The sequence below is a fragment of the Lupinus angustifolius genome, chromosome LG06 (genome assembly GCF_001865875.1).
Source record: "Lupinus angustifolius cultivar Tanjil chromosome LG06, LupAngTanjil_v1.0, whole genome shotgun sequence".
NCBI lineage: Eukaryota > Viridiplantae > Streptophyta > Magnoliopsida > Fabales > Fabaceae > Lupinus > Lupinus angustifolius.
This window is the reverse complement of record NC_032014.1, coordinates 17,684,460-17,691,161: the sequence shown is the minus strand read 5'-3', so window position 1 is coordinate 17,691,161 and position 6,702 is coordinate 17,684,460.

Genomic DNA, 6,702 nt, shown 5'->3' with positions numbered 1-6,702 from the left:
TTCCTCATCCTTATCCTCATCCTATCCTCATCCTCACGCTCATCCTCATCCTAATCCTCATCCAGATCCTATTCCTCATCCTTTCCTCCTCCTCCTCCTCAATCTCATCCTAATGATAATCCTCATCATAATCCTCCTCATAATCCTAATCCTCTTCCTATCCTCACCCTCATCCTCGTCCCCATTGTCATCGTCATTCTCATCCTCATCCTCATCCTAATCCTAATCCTCATTCTAATCCTCATTCTAATCGTAATCCTCATCCTATCCTCATCCTCTTCCTTCTCATCCTCATCCTCATCATAAACCTCATCCTAATCCTAATCCTCATCCTATACTCATCCTATCCTCATCCTCATCCTCATCTTAATCCAAATCCTAATCCTAATCCTAATCCTAATTGTAATCCTATCCTCATTCTCGTACTAATCCTTATCTTCATCCTAATCCTAATCTCATCCTCTTCCTCATCCTTATCCTAATCCTCAACCTCATCCTAATCCTAATTCTAATCCTAATCCTCAGCCTAATCCTAATCCTAATCCTAATCCTCATCCTCATCCTAATCCTTATCCTCATCCAAATCCTCATCCTCTTCCTCATCCTCATCATAATCCTCATCCTAAACCTAATCTTAATCCTCATCCTCATCCTCATCCTCATCCTCATCCTAATCCTAATCCTAATCCTAATTCTAATCCTCATCCTATTCTCATCTTAATCCTAATCAACATCCTCATCATAATCTTCATCCTAAAACTAATCCTAATCCTCAACCTCATCCTAAACCTAATCCTAATCCCATCCTCATCCTCCGCCTAATCCTAATCCTCATCCCAATCCTAATCATCATCCTCATCCTAATCCTCATCCTATCCGCATCCACCTCCTCATAATCATCCTAATCCTAATCCTTGTCCTCATAATCATCCTAATCCTAATCCTCATCATAATCTTAATCCTCATTCTGTTCTCATCCTCCTCTTTATACTCATCCTAATCCTAATCCATGTCCTAATCCTAATCCTCATCCTAATCCACATCCTAATCCTCATCCTAATCCTAATCCTCATACTCATCCTCATCCTCATCATCATCATCATCCTATTCCTCATCGTCATCCTCATCCTCATCCTCATCCTCATCCTCATCCTCATCCTCATCCTCATACGAATCCTAATTCTCATCCTCATCCTCATCCTAACCCTAATCCTAATCCTAATCCTAAACATGTGCAATACTCATCCTCGTCCTAATCCTTGTCCTCATCCTAATCCTCATCCACATCCTCATCCTCATCCTCATCCTAATCCTCATCGTAACTCTAATCCTATCCTCATCCCCATCCTCCTCCTCATCTTCATCCTCATCCTAATCGTCATCCTAATCCACATCCTATTCCAATCCTCATCCTCATCCTCATCTTCATCTTCATCTTCATCCTCATCCTCATTCTCATCCTCATCCTCATCCTCATCCACATCTTCATCCTCGTACTCGTCCTTTTCCTAATCCTAATCCTCATCCTCATCCTCATCCTCATCCTAATCCTAATCCTAATCCTAATCCTAATTCTAATCCTCATCCTATTCTCATCTTAATCCTAATCAACATCCTCATCATAATCTTCATCCTAAAACTAATCCTAATCCTCAACCTCATCCTAAACCTAATCCTAATCCCATCCTCATCCTCCGCCTAATCCTAATCCTCATCCCAATCCTAATCATCATCCTCATCCTAATCCTCATCCTATCCGCATCCACCTCCTCATAATCATCCTAATCCTAATCCTTGTCCTCATAATCATCCTAATCCTAATCCTCATCATAATCTTAATCCTCATTCTGTTCTCATCCTCCTCTTTATACTCATCCTAATCCTAATCCATGTCCTAATCCTAATCCTCATCCTAATCCACATCCTAATCCTCATCCTCATCCTCTTCCTCATCCTATCCTCATCTTCATCCTCATCCTCATCCTCTTCCTCATCCTATCCTCATCTTCATCCTCATCCTCATCCTCTTCCTCATCCTATCCTCATCTTCATCCTCATCCTCATCCTCTTCCTCATCCTATCCTCATCTTCATCCTCATCCTCATCCTCTTCCTCATCCTATCCTCATCTTCATCCTCATCCTCATCCTCTTCCTCATCCTATCCTCATCTTCATCCTCATCCTCATCCTCTTCCTCATCCTATCCTCATCTTCATCCTCATCCTCATCCTCTTCCTCATCCTATCCTCATCTTCATCCTCATCCTCATCCTCTTCCTCATCCTATCCTCATCTTCATCCTCATCCTCATCCTCTTCCTCATCCTATCCTCATCTTCATCCTCATCCTCATCCTCTTCCTCATCCTATCCTCATCTTCATCCTCATCCTCATCCTCTTCCTCATCCTATCCTCATCTTCATCCTCATCCTCATCCTCTTCCTCATCCTATCCTCATCTTCATCCTCATCCTCATCCTCTTCCTCATCCTATCCTCATCTTCATCCTCATCCTCATCCTCTTCCTCATCCTATCCTCATCTTCATCCTCATCCTCATCCTCTTCCTCATCCTATCCTCATCTTCATCCTTATCCTAATCGTCATCCTAATCCTAATCCTAATCCTCATCCTATCCTCATCGTAATCCTAAACCTCATCCTAATCCTAATCCTCATCTTAATCCTCATCCTAATTCTAATCCTCTTCCTAACGTCATCGTCATTTTCTTCCCCATCCTTATCCTCATCCTCATCCTCAACCTCATCCCCTTCCTCATCCCCTTCCTCATCCTTATCCTCATCCTATCCTCATCCTCACGCTCATCCTCATCCTAATCCTCATCCAGATCCTATTCCTCATCCTTTCCTCCTCCTCCTCCTCAATCTCATCCTAATGATAATCCTCATCATAATCCTCCTCATAATCCTTATCCTCTTCCTATCCTCACCCTCATCCTCTTCCCCATCGTCATCGTCATCCTCATCCTGATCCTCATCCTCATACTCATTCTAATCCAAATCCTCATGCTAATCCTCATCCTATTCCTAATCCTCATTCGAATCGTCGTCCTAATCCAAATCCTCATCCTATCCTCATCAATTTCCTCATCCTCTTCCATATCCTCATCACCATTCTAATTCTCCTCCTCATCCTCATCCTCATCAAAAACCTCATCCTAATCCTAATCCTCATCCTATCCTCATCTTCATCCTAATCCTAATCCTAATCCTAATTGTAATCCTTCTTCCTTATCCTCATCCTCATCCTAATCCTCATTCAAATCCACATCCTACCCTCATCATCATCCTAATCCTAATCCTCATCTTAATCCTCATCCACATCCTTATCCTTATCCTCTTTCGTCATCGTCATCGTCATCCTAATCCTAATCCTCATCCTATCCTCATTGTAATCCTAAACCTCATCCTAATCCTATTCCTAATCCTAAACCTAATCCTCATCATAATCCTCATCTTAATCCTCATCCTAATTCTAATCCTCTTCCTAACGTTATCGTCATCTTCATCCCCATCCTTATCCACATCCTCATCCTCAACCTCATCCCCTTCCTCATCCCCTTCCTCATCCTTATCCTCATCCTATCATCCTCATCCTCATCCTCATGCTCATCCTCATCCTAATCCTCATCCACATCCTCATCCACATCCTATTCCTCATCCTCCTCCTCAATCTCATCCTAATGATAATCCTCATCATAATCCTCCTCATAATCCTTATCCTCTTCCTATCCTCACCCTCATCCTCCTCCCCATCGTCATCTCCATCCTCATCCTGATCCTCATCCTCATACTCATCCTATTCTCATGCCGATCCTCATCCTCATACTCATTCTAATCCAAATCCTCATCCTATTCCTAATCCTCATTCTAATCCTCATCCTAATCCTATTCCTCATCCTATCCTCATCATCTTCCTCATCCTCTTCCATATCATCCTAATTCTCATCCTCATCCTCATCCTAACCCTAATCCTAATCCTAATCCTCATCCTCATCCTCCTTCCTATCCTCACCCTCATCCTCTTCCCCATCGTCATCGTCATCCCTATCCTCATCCTCATCCTCCTTCCTATCCTCACCCTCATCCTCTTCCCCATCGTCATCGTCATCCCTATCCTCATCCTCATCCTCCTTCCTATCCTCACCCTCATCCTCTTCCCCATCGTCATCGTCATCCCTATCCTCATCCTCATCCTCCTTCCTATCCTCACCCTCATCCTCTTCCCCATCGTCATCGTCATCCCTATCCTCATCCTCATCCTCCTTCCTATCCTCACCCTCATCCTCTTCCCCATCGTCATCGTCATCCCTATCCTCATCCTCATCCTCCTTCCTATCCTCACCCTCATCCTCTTCCCCATCGTCATCGTCATCCCTATCCTCATCCTCATCCTCCTTCCTATCCTCACCCTCATCCTCTTCCCCATCGTCATCGTCATCCCTATCCTCATCCTCATCCTCCTTCCTATCCTCACCCTCATCCTCTTCCCCATCGTCATCGTCATCCCTATCCTCATCCTCATCCTCCTTCCTATCCTCACCCTCATCCTCTTCCCCATCGTCATCGTCATCCCTATCCTCATCCTCATCCTCCTTCCTATCCTCACCCTCATCCTCTTCCCCATCGTCATCGTCATCCCTATCCTCATCCTCATCCTCCTTCCTATCCTCACCCTCATCCTCTTCCCCATCGTCATCGTCATCCCTATCCTCATCCTCATCCTCCTTCCTATCCTCACCCTCATCCTCTTCCCCATCGTCATCGTCATCCCTATCCTCATCCTCATCCTCCTTCCTATCCTCACCCTCATCCTCTTCCCCATCGTCATCGTCATCCCTATCCTCATCCTCATCCTCCTTCCTATCCTCACCCTCATCCTCTTCCCCATCGTCATCGTCATCCCTATCCTCATCCTCATCCTCCTTCCTATCCTCACCCTCATCCTCTTCCCCATCGTCATCGTCATCCCTATCCTCATCCTCATCCTCCTTCCTATCCTCACCCTCATCCTCTTCCCCATCGTCATCGTCATCCCTATCCTCATCCTCATCCTCCTTCCTATCCTCACCCTCATCCTCTTCCCCATCGTCATCGTCATCCCTATCCTCATCCTCATCCTCCTTCCTATCCTCACCCTCATCCTCTTCCCCATCGTCATCGTCATCCCTATCCTCATCCTCATCCTCCTTCCTATCCTCACCCTCATCCTCTTCCCCATCGTCATCGTCATCCCTATCCTCATCCTCATCCTCCTTCCTATCCTCACCCTCATCCTCTTCCCCATCGTCATCGTCATCCCTATCCTCATCCTCATCCTCCTTCCTATCCTCACCCTCATCCTCTTCCCCATCGTCATCGTCATCCCTATCCTCATCCTCATCCTCCTTCCTATCCTCACCCTCATCCTCTTCCCCATCGTCATCGTCATCCCTATCCTCATCCTCATCCTCCTTCCTATCCTCACCCTCATCCTCTTCCCCATCGTCATCGTCATCCCTATCCTCATCCTCATCCTCCTTCCTATCCTCACCCTCATCCTCTTCCCCATCGTCATCGTCATCCCTATCCTCATCCTCATCCTCCTTCCTATCCTCACCCTCATCCTCTTCCCCATCGTCATCGTCATCCCTATCCTCATCCTCATCCTCATCCTCATCCTCATACTCATTCTAATCCAAATCCTCATCCTATTCCTAATCCTCATTCTAATCCTCATCCTAATCCTATTCCTCATCCTATCCTCATCATCTTCCTCATCCTCTTCCATATCCTCATCCCTATTCTAATTCTCATCCTCATCCTCATCAGAAACCTCATCCTAATCCTAATCCTCAACATGTGCAATACTCATCCTCGTCCTAATCCTTGTCCTCATCCTAATCCTCATCCACATCCTCATCCTCATCCTCATCCTAATCCTCATCGTAACTCTAATCCTATCCTCATCCCCATCCTCCTCCTCATCTTCATCCTCATCCTAATCGTCATCCTAATCCACATCCTATTCCAATCCTCATCCTCATCCTCATCTTCATCTTCATCTTCATCCTCATCCTCATTCTCATCCTCATCCTCATCCTCATCCACATCTTCATCCTCGTACTCGTCCTTTTCCTAATCCTAATCCTCATCCTCATCCTCATCCTCATCCTAATCCTCATTCAAATCCACATCCTACCCTCATCATCATCTTAATCCTAATCCTCATCTTAATCCTCATCCTCATCCTTATCCTCATCCTCATCCTCATCCTCTTTCGTCATCGTCATCCTAATCCTAATCCTAATCCTATCCTCATCGTAATCCTAAACCTCATCCTAATCCTAATCCTAATCCTAAACCTAATCCTCATCATAATCCTCATCTTAATCCTCATCCTAATTCTATTCCTCTTCCTAAAGTCATTGTCATCTTCTTCCCCATCCTTATCCTCATCCTCATCCTCAACCTCATCCCCTTCCTCATCCCCTTCCTCATCCTTATCCTCATCCTAATCCTAGTCCTCATCCTATCCTCATGCTCATCCCTCATCCTATCCTAATCCTCCTCCTCAATCTCATCCTTATGATAATCCTCATCATAATCCTCCTCATAATCCTTATCCTCTTCCTATCCTCACCCTCATCCTCTTCCCCATCGTCATCGTCATCCTCATCCTGATCCTCATCCTCATACTCATCCTA